Source organism: Lagopus leucura, unplaced genomic scaffold (genome assembly GCF_019238085.1).
Source record: "Lagopus leucura isolate 7727_CA_CO unplaced genomic scaffold, USGS_WTPT01 Super-Scaffold_100157, whole genome shotgun sequence".
NCBI lineage: Eukaryota > Metazoa > Chordata > Aves > Galliformes > Phasianidae > Lagopus > Lagopus leucura.
Window position 1 is genome coordinate 19,284,090 of NW_024962334.1, and position 18,828 is coordinate 19,302,917.

An 18,828-nucleotide genomic window follows, 5' to 3' on the forward strand; every position below is an offset into this window, starting at 1 on the left:
ATTGATTTGAACTGCTGAACGTAATTTCTGCTGGGTTTTAAATGTGGTGCTATTCTGAAGCATCGCTGTGGGTTACAACGCATTCTTCTCCCATGGTGTTTGCTCACCTCAGTTTTTGGCTTTCTGCAATTACAAACATACTGACTTCTCTCCCACCAGATTCCTAGATTCCCATTTCCCTCACCTGCGTCACAAGAGGGAGGAAGTCCTGTTATAGACAAATGGGTGGCAAAGACCTTCCAGAAGCACAGCTCTGTAAACTCTGGTCTCTTCAGCAGCACTGTGGCTTGTTTTCCCAAAGAGTGCAAGGTGAGACGAGGATGAACAGCCTGTTCCCTGCCGCAGCTCTCCTTACCCCATGCCTCCTTGGCTTCCCAGGCATTTTGGGTGCTGCTGTACACTGTATTTAATGCATGTCCCTTCAACGAGAGAGTCAGAGGAGTGCTGAGCAATATTGTTATAAACAAGCCTTTAGCTCAATGGAGTTGTTTGACAGGCTTGAGTTCTTCATCCTGCTTGTTTACACATGGGCAGACACACACACATACATACACACACTTAAATAACTTCTGCCGCTTAGAGCTCCATTACTCCCTTTGTCCTTGTATCCTTTCCTCTAATGTTTATGACCCGTTTTCAAAGGCATGTGCTGGTATCTGATGATCTGTGTCTCTTCAAGTCTGTGCACAGACACACAATCCCACTGCCTGGCAGAGCTTCCAGGGACAGCCGTCCTGCCGGCTCCCCTCCTCTGCCCCTTTCTGCGGATAAAAATGACTGATGCAGCCCATTACTTATCTATCAGATAATAGATCTACTTCAACACAGATTCCTTATGAAACTCTCTCCTAGCAAAATTTGTTCTAGATGTGGAGGAGGCATTGGGCTAAAACCCTGGGCTTTCCTGGGTGAGTCAATACAGCATTTAAATTCTTTTTCTCTACCGACTTCTTTTGTGAAAAATTGGTCCTCTATGTGCAGCAGAATTTAGCCAATCCATACTTTTGCAGTAAGGAAAAAGACATTTTTGTAGTAAAAATTCCTCTCCGTAAGGCTGACAGCATTTGTCTCAGCTTGTGGACATTATTAAGATGCGTGCAGCAGAATCCTGACACCCAAACTGGAAGGTGGTGCCACCAAAGGGATTGAGTTATCTTCTGTTAGTTCTAAAATTCTGCCAGTGACTAGGGGAGAGAAGAAACTGTTTTGTAGCTTTGGCCACGTTTCAGTGCACCATGCGCTGTTACACTGAAAGCAGAACAGTTTAAACCCAGGAAAAATGCAAAGCAGCAGCAAGAGGGTTGGCTCATTTCTGTGCTCAGGGCTGTGCTTCTGCTCTGTCTCCGTGGTTCTTGGACTCCGTTTGCACATTGTACTTCCCAGCTGCACCAAACCCTTGCAAATGCCTCCAAATCCAGTGAAAATATGGTTTGCTTGCCAGTTCACTACGCTTTTTTTGATGAAAGGAGAGATGCTCCCAGATGAAATTCCAGGACCTCACACCCAGACCAACATTTCTCTCACAAGGAATTCATAAACCCTTAGAGGTACAACATCTGGAGCTCGGCAGCTGTGGCAGGGCCTGATTATCAGACACACAGCTTCCCACCCTGGGAAGACAGGCTGAGCTGGCAGTCCCATGCTCTCCTGGCTCTCTCCGCAGACAGCAGGATGTACTTGAGGGCTCTTGGAGGGCCCAGTGCTCACATGAAGCACTCCCAGCACTGCTGACGGACCCCCTTCCCTTCCTATCCCACGCCTGTCAGCTCCTCAGGACCTACCCTTCACCTTCCCTGCACTATGTGGCATTTCTTCTTCACTCCTTTTCCTTGCAGCCCCTTCCCTGGGGCTCTGAGAAGCAGATAGAGACTGCAGAGGCTATTTTCTGTGTATCTTTGTGGGGGGTGTATAGATGGCTACAGATTTCAGTTTGGCAAACTCCCAGAAATAGCTTTTGCAGAAGAACATATGACTAATACAACCTAAAAATGACCCGGTGGCAACATGAAGTGTGTATGAAGTTGGGAGATGCAGATGCAGAAGGTACAGACCACTTCTCTACATAGATCCATGTCACAGGGAGTGCCTCTATGGTGGTGTGCTTCCAACCTTGGTCTTTGTGCCTTCCTTGACTGAAGGACTTGGCTTTGGAGATTGCTCCTGCCTTCAGGGAGTGGCTGATGGAAGGTTTTGCAGAACATTTTGTTATTACATCTGAAACGAACTCCCTGAGAGGTGCACAGTGTTGCAAAAAGAGGGGGGCTGGTTGACCCCAGCCAGCAGCACCTCTTCAGCACACCAGGGTCCCACGTGTGGGCAGTGCAGCACGGAGCAGAGCTATTGCTCTCTGTCTGAGGACCTTGCTCTTCACAAGCACTGCGAAGTGCTCAAAAGCATCCAGCTGCTTTCCTGTGCAGTTAGTTTTAATATTACCTGCTTTAGAGAAATAGATTCAAATTAGCTTCAGTGAGTTTACCTTCATTTTTAATAGTAGCACCTGAGAATCAGCAAAGTTCTCCACAAATCCAATGCCCCAAATGAATATATGAATATATTGAGAAATTAGCATGAAATGGACTACATAGCAAACTTATTTCACGTCTCCAGACAAAGACAAATGAAAATCAAGAATCTCTGCAGCTTCCTGGAAGAAAAAAAAAAACATCTTATTGAATAAATTACGCTTGAAAAGGCAGCTGTGTTTTCTTAATGGTCAGAGATTGATTCTCAGGACTAGAAGCCTGAACCAGCAAGCAAAGTACCCACTTCTGTCTGCCTCAACCTGGGGGTTCGTAGCAGCAGAGCTGAGTAAATAATCCTTAGAAGATAATTTACTCACACAAAAGCTGTCTTTTTTTTTTTTCTTTTTTTTTTTTTCCGTTTACCGAATGTCAGTACCTTGATTGTGGCTTCCTCTAATTTATTTGTAATTCAAATTTAGTTGTTCAATTTATTATCTTTCTTCTTTTGTAACAGGTTAGATAGACTGTGAAGGGTCTGCTGCAAGTATTTCAACCTGCCTGTTTCAAAGAGGGCTGAGTTCATCACCAACTCCACCACGTAGGGCTGGGTTTTTCCTCCCCCTGCATCAGTGCAGATTTTGTGATCAGGAAAAGCTGTTTGGGTTGCTGTTAATAGGTTTTGATCTGCTGGAGGAGGTTTGCTTCAGCCCCAGGAAAGTGATGGTATCACAAGCTCTGCTGCGTATGAGCACAGTTGAAATGCAAATCTTCTTTTCATTGCCTTCACTTAAAATAACAGCACCTGAAGCCATGGGCCAGCCAAATGCATGGCCAAACCCTCATCTAACTGCCAGGTGCCTGGGCTTCAGGAAAGTGTCCTGAGGAGCTGGGACCTAGCTGCATTAAGCACTATCCTTTCTAAATGTACTAATTGTAGAGATCACAATGAAGAGAAATGATTGCAGCAATGGTGAATGAAGGATTTTGTCCCTCATTAGGCAGGTTTGAGCTCAAGGCTCTGCTACAGCTTTGTCATGTCAGCCCAGCACTTCTGCTACATGGCAGAATTCAAGCGTGCAGATTTCAAACGGGCTTTCCATGGGTACTCATGCAAGCCAGACTCCGTCTTTTGAATGTCTATGGGAGGCAAACAGAAAAGAGATGTGAAGTCTTGGCAAAGGGTATCCATTTTCAAACCACAGCCCAGTTAACACAGTTCCTGCTGCATCCTCTGGATGTGAAAGATAAAGCCATAGATCAGAAACGAGTCAGCATCAGTCAACCACATCTTGGACAGGACACCCGCTCTCCATGAGTTTTTGCTGCCATTCACACTGCTGCTTACCTCTCTTTTTGCATAACATGGTTGTACATAATTATGTATTGTTGTCTTTCTGCACTTGGTGCTGGTGAGGCTACACCTCAAGTCCTATGCTCAGTTATGGGCCCCTCACTATAGGAAAGAGATAAAAGCCCTGGTGCATGTCCAGAGAAGAGCAATGAAGCTATGAGGGGTCTGGAGCAGAAGTCTTATGGCGAGCAGCTGAGGTAACTGGGATTGTTTGATCTGGAGAAGAGGAGGCTCAGGGGAGACCTTATCAATCTCTACAAGGACCTGAAAGGAAGTTGTGGTGAGGTGGGTTTCGGCCTCTTCTCCCAAGTAACAGTGATAGGGTGAGAGATTCTGGTTGGATATTAGGAAAAATTTCTTCTCAGAAAGAGTGGTGATACATTGGGACAGGATGATTACGGAGATGGTGGAGTCACCATCCCTGGAGGTGTTCAAGAACCATGTATATGTGGCTCTGAAGGACATGTCAGTGAGCATGGTGGGGACGGGTTGATGGTTGGACTAGATGATCTTAGAGGTCTTTTCCAACCTCAGTGATTCTGTGACTCTACAAAAAGGACAGTCTTACCAATAACTCATGTAGATCTGAGTAGAGGATGTATTTACAGAACAGTGCTTCCCAGTTACAGTGAGAATGAAGACCTGAGCTAGGAGGAGAGCTGCAGAATGAGGTTGAGTTACTGGAGTTTTTCTTCACATGATCAAAAAAACAGCTGTTGTTCAGAACAGCTTGTGGACCAACAAGATATCCAGCACATAAAGGCAGAGACAAAAACAATTGTAACGTAAAGTTGCAGTTTAAAATAAATATCAGTTATCCCAGTTGCTGCCTTTCTGTATCACTGACAGAGCAAATCTTCATGATAAAAGCTGAGGAGGAGCAGGAAGGAGCCAAGTGGATAATTCAGGAGCAACATGCCATGCATGAAAACTGCTTCTGAAAAATACATGAGAGGACCTTTGCTAAAAAATGTACGGTGGAAATGCTGGTTTCCTTGAAAAACTCGTGAGCAATAAGCAGAAAGAAGAGAAAAGCATCCCACTGAGAGCATAGCTGACCTGGCTGGAAAAGAGGTCTCCTGCCCTCTCTTCGCAGTCACCAGCACCTGCAACACAATGAGGGCTGTGGGCAGCCCAGCTGGTGCCCACTGCAGAACCCCATGGAAACCCTCATGCAGAATGAGAGGGACTCAGCCACTCCAAGCAGCTACAGGGGTTTCCCTATGTTATTAGAACATTTTTAGTGGCATCAGTCCTGGTCATCACACAGTGAAGACATGCATGAATGGACCAGCATAGGAATCATTCTTGTGCCTTTCCTCCCCAGCAAGATAGGACTGGGAAGAAAAAGCACTTACAGAACCCTTGAAACAGGCTACAATTAGAAGCGGCTGAAAAGGGAATTTTGGGGAAAAAATAACACAGTCATTTTTTTTTCCCACTTGATTTTAAAAGGAAAACAAAATTTTCCTAGATGTATATAGTTAGTCTATGGAAAGGAGACTTCACACAAAGTTGTTTTATTTTCTTAAAGTGGTTGAGACATCCCAAATTGGTAACTTTGCATTTCATGTTACAATGTCAGAAGGAGAGATTGGGTCTTTAAAATACTAAAATGATTTTTTTTCCTTGCATAAAAAGGAATGAATTCTTTGCTCGTATCATTCTGCCATGCTCTGTGGAGAGCTCAGCGAGTCTACAAACTTTCAGGACAACCTGTCACAGTCTCTAGGAACACACTAAATAACTGTTAACCAAAGCATGAAATATGAAACACAGCACAAGATAGAATGAAGTAAAACTCTGCTCTGCTTTCAAATCATGCATAAACAGATTTCCTTGCAGTAGGCACAGCTGATTTTTTCCACTTCCTCTGTGTTTCCCTTGTGTTCTAAAAAAAAAAAAAAAAAAAAAGCCAGCATCTCAAAATATTCCATCTACTCCGAGTTTTTATTATCCTAAGCTGGATCTTATAAAAAACGAGCAGGGAAAGCACCACTACTTCTGCAGACGTGCTTTACTTGCTGGTTTTTAAGTCAGGAGCAGCACAGCTGACCTTGAGGGGTTTCGCTCCATGTCCCCAAATAGCTGGGGTGCAGATGGGGCTAAGATCACCCTTGCCCAGATGGCAATTTATGGACGTTATTATGTATAGGGTGCACATTAAAATCACCTAAATGTGATTTTCATTCAGTGCTTTTCACCTTGCTTTGCAGCTCTACAGCTCTTTGCTGGTGAGCCAGCTTCCAGCCTGGCTCAGACTATGGCTGAGATTTGGTAATTCAGCCCACACTCATGTGCAGTTGAGTGGTTTCCAGTGCTGTGCAGAGCAGCAGCTTCTGTCTTCCCTCTTCCCACAGAAACAGGCCCAAAACCCCATAGTTTTCAGTGATGGATCTCCCTGCAGCATAGGCATGTTTGGAAGGGAAAAAACCCACAGATGTATGCCTGCCTTGCAGCTTCATTGGGAGAAACAAGAGTAGCAGGCTCTGGAAGTAAATCTGCCTCTCGCTCAGAACCAGATCACCGACAAGTGTTCGTCCATCTGCTGTCAGCAGTTCAAACCATGCATCTGTCGGTGGGGTGTTACAGTGATGCAATTGATTGAGGCTTTTTTAGAAGGGGCTGCGTGCCCACATGGTGGGGCTGCTGGGGACAGAGACACACCTCTGGATGCTCTGGTGCTGGGTGGGAATGGTGGATTGGTGCCAGTGATGGAGGGATCCCGGCACAGCTGTCCCTCAAATCCCCATGCCGGGGTCTCATCTGCAGCTACTTGTATCAGTTACCGGCCCCAGCACTGAACCTCTGCCCTAGCATTTGGGTGTCAATCCCTGCTGTCATCACTCATCCCATGATGTTCTTATATGGACAAGAGGCGCACGTGCTTGTATTACATTCCCTGCAATGCTGCAGCAGCTGGCAGTGTGACCTGTGCTTCCCAGGGCAGTGATGTCCCTCCAAGGTTGGCTGGTCATGGAACCCATGGACAGAGCCACCAAGTTCCGCAAGGCCTCTCTAAAACGTTGCCAGCATCTCCACCACTGCATCCCATAGCACTGCAATGTAACTGATACTCCAGTGAAAATGGAGTCAGGAAGATTATGCTGAAGCTGTAGCTCATTAAAGGAAAGCACACTGAGATGTTTTTATGCTGCTGTAACTTATAAAAGAGCCAGTTAAGACCGCTTATTACGGTAATTACAGCAATGTAAAGAGAGACCTAGCAAACATTATAGCACTTAGTAAACCATCATCGGGGCTTAAATGAAACATATTTAGGACTCAAACAAGGCATCTCCCACATAGCAGGGCAGGAGATGTCTGCATGGGTAGCTCGGTTGGTTGCAGTGTCCCCAGCCCCAAGAGAGGGGTAGAATTGGGACACAGGACCAGGTGGGTGACTTTTCTGGAGACAGACAGCTTAAGGAACTCTCCTTATCCACCTCCATCACACTGGCTGCTGCAGGGATCATGAATCAAGAAAGAGACTGTTAAGGACTTACTTCTACCATGTGACACGATGCCCTAGTAAATCCCCCGCTTACACCCCCTGCTTCCAGCGCCAGGAAGAACTGGACCATGGAATTTAATAGCCCTGTTGGGACTTGTCCTCCCTTAATTTATCCAGACCCCCTCTGATAAAGAATTTATGTTCTCACCTCTGAAGTTGGTGTCATCTCAGACCATGTACTCTTCTACAGCTAGATTTATACCAACATCTAATTAAAACTCTCTTCAACCCTTTTCATTACCTGCACAAACAATTTTGTCCTGCTTTGTTTTGGTAAAGCCCATATTTTCAGAGCAGACTCTCTCATTGCAGAATATGCCAAACTGATAAAGAATTACAGACTCCCCTATATGTCTCTCGGTCCCTCACAGAATCTGTATCACTGCACACCCCCATGCAGTCTACTGCCATCCTCCTTGTTGGCACTTCCAGATCTTTCCCAACACTCTCTAAGATTATAGAACCTTAGAATCATAGACTGGCCTGGGTTGAAAAGGACCATAAAGATCATCTAGTTTCAACCTCCCTACTATGTTCAGAGTCACCAACCACTAGATCAGGCTGTGCAGAGCTACATCCAGATGCTCCATGATGTCTAGTCCTCACTGCCATTGTGTGCATGGCAGTGAAGCCCTTGCAGAAATCTCAAGCCTGATTTGGCTACTCTTGGCTCTGTGGTTTATGAACTCACCACAGAGCCTATAACTTCTACCCCACTTCCACAAGGTCATGCGGTCTCAGTAGGTGATGCTCACTGAGGTACTCGTGCCTCCACAGCTGGATTTTTAACCAAATATTGCTTCACTCTCAGCTGGTTTGCTTTTTCTTGAATTATTTCTTCATTCACAGTTTACTGAGGAATCAGGGCTGGAGATGCCTGCATCAATCTCCTCTCCCACAGCTCAGCTCCTGCCGCAACCAAGTTCTCCTTGCTTTGATTGGCTCTGCAGCCCTGGGGGCACCCAGTTCAGCACACACTGCACAAGATGATGCAGATCATGTTTTCTCTCAAAGGAATACAATGTGTATTTAGCTCCACACAACTGGATACCAATCACCTAGAAAGAAGATGGCATTCAACAAAGCATTGCTCAGGTTTGGTTGTCAGGTTACAACCATTCAGGGTATGCGGGAAGCCAGGTCAGCCAGCAGCATCCATTTCACCTCTAAACAATTATCCAGATGGCGCTTGGCCTGCTGAGCAGTATCCTTTACAACATCAGTGGCCTTGCACAGAGCTCTGCTCCAGTTGCCCTCACTGTAAAGGGTAAGCCTGGAAAAATAAAAAGGAAAACATTTTCCTTTTTAAATCCAATTTAAGGGATTTAGAAAATACGCTGGATGATTTTTTTATTTTTTTTTTTTATTTTTTTAAGATCTTTGACATGGTGGTGAAAATGAGCATGCAAACAATTGCATGTGAGAACTGATGATGTGTGCCAGCGTGCAACAGGGTATTGAGTTCTTTATGTTTCTATTAATTGCAGGGGACTTGACTGGGTGACCCTTAAGGTCCCTTCCAACTCAAATGGTTCTATGATTCTACGATTCTTCATCCTTTTAGCAGAAGCTCCATACCAGCCCTTTGCTGGCCTACGGTGGCTTTCCTGCTTGCAGTGATGTGTGCAGGTAGCATCACTGCTCAAAAGGGTGGGCATCAGGAAGGTCTGGTGCCAAACCAAGCAGATGAGTGTCTCCAGGTCACAGAAATGGCTGATCTTTAGGGGATCCATAGAAAATCTTGACAGCTAGCAGCCTGTCCCAAGGATACGTGCCCCAGCACCAACTGCAACATTCATGGTCTCTGCCTGCACCCATGCACTGGGACAGGAGTGCCCCCACACTGAGGCCATCCACATTTGACCAGCATCATGGCAGTTATATGGCCATCAGCTGACTGCCATTGTTGAGAACAAGCCTGATTTACACCAATGTAACCCAGCCAGCTTGGATTTCCACTTCTGTAGCTGTAAGCAAATGCACCAGTTCTCTGCAGCCAAGCCTGACTCCAAAACCTGCTCTCTTTTATAGAGGTATTTAAGCCCCTCATGTGCAGTCTCGACATTAAAACATATTTAGGTTTAAAAACAGTGTTTTGTAAGAAAGTATATATTTTTTTCTTTTAGCCAAATGTATTTGAATACCAGAGTTTAGCAGACACCTCTGACTGGCTGATTCATGCCTAGTTCATTTTTCCATTTAATCCATTTTCTCTGAAAATGAGATATAAGCAGTGAAGCAATACAGTTTTATTGGATCCAATGCACTGCCACTAAAACAAATATATGTACATGCAGGCCACTACATTTTTATTAAAACAAATAGAATTTAATTCAAACCAGCATTCAATAACTACAGCTTGGGTTTGTGGTTTTTTCCTTTTTTGTGAGCATGTTTTTAAAAGAAATTAAATCCTTATGCTACTTCTGAGTATGTTCTCACAATCAAATTCATTTGACCTAGGCAATGCATATTTATCATAGATAACACATTTTTATTAAACAGAAATGTACAGAAACTAGATGCTGACAGAAATCCTAACCACATGTAAGGTTAGATCAGGAGGACAGGTAGGAGTGTTCTGATGGTTATTTGTCATGCTTGTAAAAAGCACTCAGTTCTACTCAGGATTTAATTCTTTTTCAGACTCCACACTTGGGGTGATGAATTTCTTCTCAGAAAAGAATTTTTGGAAGCCAGTGACTTTCTAGAAAAACCACACTGGCAGATACAGGTAGGCCATGGAAAAGCGTTCACTGTTCACTACAGTGGGACAATAGGACTAAAATCCCTGATAAGTAGTGGGGCCCTGGTGATTGGTGTGGAGCAAGGGTCTGGTGCAGTGAGATCAACACAGAAAGGAAACAGGGTCATCATTTACAGTGATATTTGCTTAATCACATTTTACAAAAGCCTTAAGTTGCACTTCCTAAACCTTTGCAGCACATCATTCCTAGGGATCCATCCTTTGAAATGCAGAGGTCATCATCTTTCCTATTACCTTCTCTTTTTCCACTTCAGTTTCTCAGAATCACGTAGACCTAAGGTTAACAGTTTTAAGCCCAAAGAGTATAGATTTCTATCAGATACAAGGAAGAAATTATTCACAATGAGGAAGGTGAGGCACTGGCAGAGGCTGCCCAGAGAAGCTGTGGATGCCCCATCCCTGAAGATGCTCAAGGCCAGGTTAGATGGGGCCCTGGGCAGCCTGAGCTGGTGGGTGGCAGCAGCCCTGCCCCCAGCAGCAGGGTTGGAACTGGCTGATTTTTAAGATACCTTCCAACCCAGGGCAAACAATTCTACAGTTCTACAATTCTAGTATAGAACCACAGAACCACCATTTATCCTTTGTTTTGAGAACCTTTTGAGAAGAGGAATTGGCATCGCTCTGCAAGCCGAACTGTTTTCTCCCTAAGAAAAACACTCTGGGGATGTGTGCAGTCAACAAAGTACAGTTGGAAAGAGTATTGTAGTGAGACAGCAAAGGAACAAACAGAGAAGGAATGCTCAGCCATATCCAAAGATTTAGGCTCATAATGAAAAGCTCCACAGAGAAGGGATCTCCAGAAAGAGATCCTTCCTAGTGGCAGTCAGCCCTTAAATGGGGTCTAGGAGAGGTGCAGTCAGGTTCCACCCCTTGGGGTGGCACAGCTGAATCGCCTTCACCTGTGCTCCATGGCTGACTCAATGCTTGCCTCAGGTGGTCAATCAGTGGTTCAGGCCATGACTCAACAGTTCCCATACAGGAGGCTGCTGAGATGTGTCCATGTGATAGAGGAGCACAGATCTCAGTCAAAGTCAGGAGAATGTGTGCATTTAATTTCCACTCACTTATTTCATTCCTTTGTTACCGTTAAAGTTCTGGAAAAGGAAATAATTCCATAATCTTTGTATGAAAAGTAACTGCAGCATATGGTAATGGCCTCCTTCGAGCTCATGGCTGTGACAGGGATGGGAATGTTAGCACTGCGGCCATCCAAGAGGCACCTTGGCTGCACTCAGACCTGCCACAATGGGAGATAAGTACATCTACAGCCACTGAAGCATAATTTTGATTGCTGTATGCAACCCACTGGGGCTGACAGAAGATGTTGGGTTTACAGATGTCTTGGCAGGATTGGTGTCAGAAGGGAGTGCACAAAAATAGGGAGGTTCAGCAAGAGGGGCATCTCCTGATGCATCCTCTGCTTTTTCCTCCCACATGCTACAAGGCACTGAGCTGTGTTGACCTTCCCTCCTGAATCAAGGGCTCTCTCTGGAGTGTCAGTCAGGAAAGCATCATTAGATAGCGGTTGTGGGGGTGCACCATCCCCTCCATATGGGCTGAACAGCTGTCTTTGCAGACTTCCCAGCCAGGGGAGCAAAGGATTGAGTTCAAGACCCATATCCAGACATCCTCCCCCACATTGTGCTGAATGGCAGCACGGTGCAGGTGACAAAATGCTTCCCCTATTTCCAATCCACTTTGTCAGAGGCCAGCTACCACTCCCATGCCTCCTTCTCAGTGACGACATTCCCAGTCAGCAGCTCGGCAGCTGCGCCTGCCTGTCAGGCTTCTCCTCCCTGCCAGCCTGGTGCAGAGAGAGGAAAAATCCCGACCTGACTCCGAACAATTTTAATTAATACTGACATTCATCAAGCTGCAGAGGAAACAACTGCTGCTTGTTGCTTGGCTTCAAATGAAAATAGTAGAAATAAATGGAACTGTCAGAAAGTTGTAGACCATCCCATCTTCAATACAGCTAATGCGCAGAGAAATGAGTTGTGAGCAGCGAGAGATACAGAAGCTTGTGGAGAAACTGATGGACTGCCCAAGAACAGGCTTTTTCTGACAGGCAGGCTGCTTCCAAAATCACTCTGCCTTCTCCACTTGTAGATACACAGTTTTACTTGGGATGCTGAAGGCAAGTCTGCTGTTCCGCACCTTTCTGCAGGCAGTGAGCACACCATGCTCTGGATATACTCTGTATTCAAAGCCAAAAGTCAAGGTCTCCCAGCAACTGCCTGCCTCACTTGTACTGACAAGGTGAACAGGTCTGGTACAGGCTTACCATGATAGAAAGGGCAAATAGTTGCACTGTATCAGTGTAGAATCTAGACAGTACATACTTGTTCTTCTCATAGAACCATTAAGCTCAGAAGATCTCTAAGATCATGTTCCAACCATCAATCCATCACCACCACATTCACTAAACCACATCTCTAGAAGCCATCTACAAGCCATCTGAGCAGTCCTACAAGCCACCTTACCAATCTGCTGGTCATCCAATAAACCTTCTCAATGTTGTTGGAGAAGCATTAGCATTATCTCAGCTTTCTACCAAGAAAATCTTTGGATATTTCCTCCTGCTTATTGACAGATAAAAATGCTTCCTTGAACTCCTCTGTAATATCTATTTCCTGGGCAAGAAATAACATCTAAGCTGATACTCACAAAAGTTTATTAAAAACAGCCAATCAACTAATTGTGAACTTGTTAGAACTTCGTATTTCAAGCAAACTTCTGTAGGGCAGGAAAAAACTGATTTGTAACCCCTCTGGGAAGGTTAGCTCCTGCTGTGGCCCACAGAGCCCTATGGAGACCCTGGGGACAGATATCTCCAGTAATGATTTGAGCTAAAAATATTCTGATGCAGACCTGCATTGACACCAAGTATCTGTCAAGATAAAGTAGTTCTGTCTTCCAGGAAGCAAATCGTGTAATGACTCACCAGTCTTTCCCAAGTTATGAAGTAGGGTCAATAACAAATAAAGATGCAAACACATCCAAGCTCATGTTCACTTTCATACAATCAGTGAATATTAAGATGCCATGATTATGAAGTAAACAAGTGAATTAGGCAAAGCAGGTTATAATAACATAAAGAGAATATATAGGATGCTTACCTGTATCCTAGGCTCACTTATGAAACTCCAGCAAAGTAGATCTCCAGAAGAGATCCATCCCCCCTGGCAGTCAGCTCTTAAATGGGTCTAGGAGAGGTGCAGCCAGGCTCCACCCCTTCCAGCAGCACAGTGAATTGCCTTCACCTGTGCTCCTCTGGCTGACTCATGGCTCACCTCAGGTGGTCAATCAGAGGTTCAGGCCATGATTCAGCAATTCCCATATGACTTTTTTACCTTCTGTGCATACTGCATGAATGGACTTATGAAATTCTGCAAAGTGTTCAGAAATTACAGAATCTGACCCTGATGGTGTTTAAATAGCTGTAGGCCCCAAAACTGATGGGCAGACACACACACCCCTATATGGATGATTGCTGCAGAATGGGAATCTGGATTCAGTCACAGCATTCAACTTATCAGAATATCTTCACAACCCTTATTTTTAAAGTTATTGCTTAATATAGTACAATAAAGCAGTTATCCTGTAGTGACTTTCAGATGGTCCCTCCAATTCTGAAAAATAACTGTGAATGACAAATTATTCCTCCAATATCACTGAAGTAAAACGCACCTCTTTTTCCTCCTTTAGCTCTAGCCAGCAGCAACTGTTGACTGCTGATAGCTTACAGACAGCACATTTCCCTTTCAGGAAACAAATATTGTTTTATTTCATCGAAAAAAATATCCCCCATAATGTCAGCGATGAAATACAGTAACTGGTCTTCAGCAATACATTAAATTATATGCACCTAAAGTATTGGAGCCCATAAATTCATCAGATGGTGCAGGCCAGGGGGCTTGTGGAGTGGAAGGGATTTGTCTCTTGTCCCCCCCAAGGGAGAACTGTCACCCCACTGCTGAGATATTGTTTGAGTGGTAGCTCTCCTGGGGCAGAACAGGTAGAACTTGCTGAGTCTGTTTGTGATGTGCTTATGTATTATTGACATTCATACCCTGTAATAACTCAGAGAATATAAATAGAAAATATATCCACTCAAAACATTCTTTGGATCCTGAAATGACAAATTCCTACTGCAGAAAAGAGACTAACTGGGTTCCTGCCAGCCCAGTCCCTGTGGCAAATACTTTGCCATCTTCTGTGGTTGGTTTCCAAAAGTGTGCACTTGTGGGGATGTGTCAGAAAGCATAAAAGAAAATCATAAGTAGCGTTAATACCACTGACACGATGTTAAAACCTACTAGCATCAGTTCAGCAATTACATCATCTATGCTGGCAAAGATGATCTACATTTCTCCTACTTATTTTCCTGTATTTTTGGGATCCTTGTTCTATTATTTTTATCCCCCTGACATTCTCCTCTGATCTTTCTTCCGTCTTCTCTAAGCACGGTAAGATGTCCTCTTAACAGCCTCTGAGAGATACTTCCTACTTAGTTAGCTTTGTGGTGGTAAAGCTAAGTAAGTGTTGAATCTCATTTTCCAATACATTCCAACAAAGAAATAAAATAGCATTGAATGTAACAAAATACATTTTTTTCAGGCTAAATGAACAGTTTTAATTGTTTGGGTTTTTTTCCATGCTGGTAATGATTTTTTTCAATGCTGTGTTATTTCCATTATGGCTTGCTTTGTAATTCCTAATCCATGTCAATTTTGAGCAACTAATTGAGAGTTAAAACACAATATAGCCTCTTTAAAATGAGAAGCATCCTTGCCTATACTAATGAACAACTTTGCTTGTTATCGTTAAGTTTATGCAGCACTTTTTGCAGCGTGTACTTCTATTTCACCCTCCTGTAGTTCTCCCATCAAACGGGTATCATTATGAATAGTTTTGCCAAGAACAACAAAAAATCAGTTAATCTGAAATTTCAGTGAAATAATGAGACCGTGTCTTCTGATTTTGTCATTTTGGAGAAGATTTGGTTTAGCTTCCAAACTATGACTTCCATCAGAGGGACTTACATTAAGCTGGATTTGCCACCCTTGCACCTGTAGGGAAGATGTAAGCTGTAGGCAGTCTCAGGGAGAAAAACACAGCATACCTCTAATTTTAATCTATGCATCTCCCTTTTAATGTAAACAATCAATCACTATAGAACAAAGTGCAATACCAAGTCTTTTCCCCACTGAGGTCAAGTAGTGACTTTGAAGCGAGAGAACAGGATTCACTGACAGAATGATAGACAGTTAGCACATGCTATGTTTAATTGAAATGAATGAACTTGATTATTTGGTTTCCAATAAAGCAAAATAAATGGCACGTAAGTCCATAAATAATTAAGAATTTTTGGTTGTTTCTTTGTTATTATTTTTTATGCTGAGAAGTGGGTCACTCTGTATGTGCATAAACAAAGAAGATAAATGGCTGGAAGAGGAATGAATTTTCCATAACCTGATTAAAGGATACGTCTGGCTCCTCGGAGAATGTTATAGTGCTTAACGATTTTGTTGTTGCTGTTCTTAATGTGTCTAATGTTTGCTGTTTAAGAAAATCAAGAAAAATGTTAAAAGGTTGCTCCAGAAGGGAGCTGCGAGCCAAGGGAAGGATGCAGCTGTATTTAGCCAGCAGACTGAGAGGAGAGAGAGCAGATTCCTCCACCTTAGCACAGGGTAAAACCTCACTTTACCTAAAATGAGGGGCTGGTAAACTCCCCAGGACTTGCGTGCTCTTTGTGACCTGGGGCTGGGGAAGAAATCCCAGCACACTCAGTGTAGAAGTACTCTTATGGACTGAAGATGTTCTTCAGCAGCCACTTCTCTGGGGCTGGGCATAGTTGCAGCTGCCTGAGAGAAGGCATGAATGTCCCGGGATTCCACTGCTTATAAGCAGGCTGTGCAAGACCATCAATTTGCACCAATTCCTGGTGTTAGCACTCCCCATCACTTCATGAAGTTCCCGTCCCCCCCCCCCCCCCCCCACTTTATTAAAACCCAAGTGTTCCCAAAAGAGACAGCCTGTGCTCTTTTGGCAGTGGCTGTGAGACTGGACTTAAAATACCGATGGGCTGTGTTATTGTGTTAGCATGCTGCTGGTGTGGTTCTGCAAAGTGCAAAGCAGTGGAGGGAAATAGCAGATATTGGCAGTTTATAGCAGCAAAAGTTGAGGAAAATGCATTAAAGAAGACAGTTCCCCAGCTTTAGGGCTTCCTCTCCACCAAACTGTGAAATTCTGCCACAGACAAATGGAGGCGTGAGAATCCCTAAAATAGTTAGGTACAAAAAATCCTTATTATAATAATACACAAAGACTCTTTTGTGCTGTGAAATGACTGGCACCTTAGCCACAGCAGCTGCTGTTAGCGATCCCCTAAATGACAGTTATGAGGATGATGACAGTAATAATATACCTTTGAAGGATAAAGCCTTTATTAAAGAAAAATTAAGTAAATTAATTCCTACTATTACACAGTAATTTGTTTAGGGTCACAGAAAGGTTGAATTCAGCTCTCTTTAGAATCAATGCTTTTCAGGCAGGAATGTGCATCTTCTTGGAAGAGAAGCTCTGTTTGTTTCCTGCAGATATATTTGCTTTTTGCATAGCTACTGCCATAATATCATCAAGCCTGTCTTTGTTAGCAGAGGATCCTTTTCACGTCGCTCACCATTTTAGTTCCCATAACAACAGAATGCATTTGTATCGGAAACCCAGCTTCTCTCGGCTCTTTTGGGTTAAGATTGTTTCTTCCACCTAAAAGAAGCTCATGGCACACTAGAGCTTTCTGCAAACCTGAAAACTTGTGTAGTTTAACACAGCTGGTGATGCAGTGAAGTGCTGAACTACCGTATTTGAAAAACAACTCCAGGTGATGTGACAATTTCAAATGTCTGCAGCTTTTGGCTGGGCTTATACCTCTTGCAGCCAGAGATTGCTACCCCATATCTGCGTTTTCTAATTAAGATATGAAATACATGTTGTTGAATGTGCCTTTTTAGATTCCAACAGATTCATTGTGTATTTATGAAATTACACAGCCATACCAAAGTTGGCCAGCCTAGCAAGGATTATCTTCAGCCTATAGCTCTTTCCCCGAATTCAATACTGCAGGCACAATTTAATGCAAACCCAATTTATGACTTAATGCTCCAGGGACCATGGTGGGAGATTGTTACATTATTCTTTTCTAATCCTATTTGTGTTTTAATTTGCTAAGTCTGTAATGAGGTGCATGCCTTGAATAGATTCAAGATCTTTCACATTGCTTTTGACTTTGTTTAATATAATAGATTGTACAGTTTGCATTCAGAATTGAGGTGTTCCAGTCAGTACTATCTCTTCATTTTCAAAACTAGAGTGAATAAAATTATGTTCTGAAAGTAATTGTATCCATGTTTCCTTGTTTATCACTTAATGGTTTATTTCCTGTTATAATTTTCTGTTACACTATGTGAGGTCACAAAAATCAATTCTCAATGGACTCTGACTTGACTGTTTGAAATTACTCCCCCAAACACTCTGAAAATATTATGGAGAAAATAAAGCACCCACTACTAAGTGGCTGGCTATACTGCTGCTCTTTTTTTGTGGGTTTTTTGTTTGTTTGTTTTTTTAACTGCTTCCTTAATCTTTTTTGTGCCAATGAACCTACAACAGAAATAAATAGAGTAAAACTTCAGCTACAGGAAATACCCAAGTGATTACAATCAACTTACCTTTATTTCTGCAAATGATTTCTGGTGAAAAATCTACCTCAATATATCCAGAGCATTTTTGTTCTAAGTTTTCTCTGATCATAGTTACATTCATCTATACAGAGAACAGAAATCCCTCTTTCACGGCATTTCTAAATTTGAACTTTGGTTCTGTTTTGTTTTGAGAGAGGAAAAAAAACCAAAACAATTCCACAAAATATTTAATCTTAATTATAAAATATACCATACTGTAAAAACATAATAATTCAGAGAGAAAAAAAAATATTTGAAAAGGAATCATTCAATGCCTTGTTTCAAAGTGTCAGGATAGGAAAGGATGGACAGAGAAGTGGGGAGGGGACAGAAAGCAGTACCATCATGATGGCTTGGATGTTTGCTGAGCTCTTTTATCAGACAGGATGCAGCACTAACATCATTTTTTGATTGGTTCTCCTCGCTCTGTCATACGAATCTGTGTCCTGAGTTCTGTTCTGCCCCTAAGAGCCATACAGGGAGAATGTGATGGTTTTGGTTCCAGATGGATGGTCAGAGCCATTTGATGTTATGTGAGCACTGGCACTACAGAAATCTCTATTCTGCTCACAAAACACAACTGGAGAAACTGCAGTGTCACTCCACTGACGCTCACCTTTTAGTGGTCTCTATCGGTGTCTGTTCTCCCTGCTAAGTGCCTTCTTGCAGGACTAGTCAGCCATTCCTCTTCATTAGCTAAGGAATTCTGCATGCTTTCTTGCTTGTTTTCCTTTCCTGGACATTGTTTTCCCTGGATCTACGCCTCTGGGGAGAGGAAGAAGCCAAAAACCTCCACATAACACCAAAGCAAATCCAGAGGTAATCTTTTCCCATGGTTTTGTTCCATAATGAATGAATGTCTCCACCCAATGTCGCCAGCAGAGCATAGCCTTTTGAGTTGGAAATAGAGGAGTTTAAACATGCTTTGGAATAGTGAAAACTCTGGTAACTTAGTTAATATCTTTGCCAATATACTTTCTGTTCAGTTT

General features: G+C 43.3%; 1 long non-coding RNA gene across 1 annotated transcript; it reads right to left on the bottom strand.

The window, feature by feature from the left end:
• Positions 1 to 8,044: 8,044 nt before the first annotated feature.
• LOC122189880 lies at positions 8,045 to 13,253 on the bottom strand. Its single transcript, XR_006182005.1, has 3 exons — positions 13,214 to 13,253; positions 8,492 to 8,600; positions 8,045 to 8,385 (listed from the first exon to the last, which is right to left on the bottom strand). It is a non-coding gene; the product is annotated as an uncharacterized LOC122189880 (long non-coding RNA).
• Between the last annotated feature and the right edge of the window lie 5,575 nt (positions 13,254 to 18,828).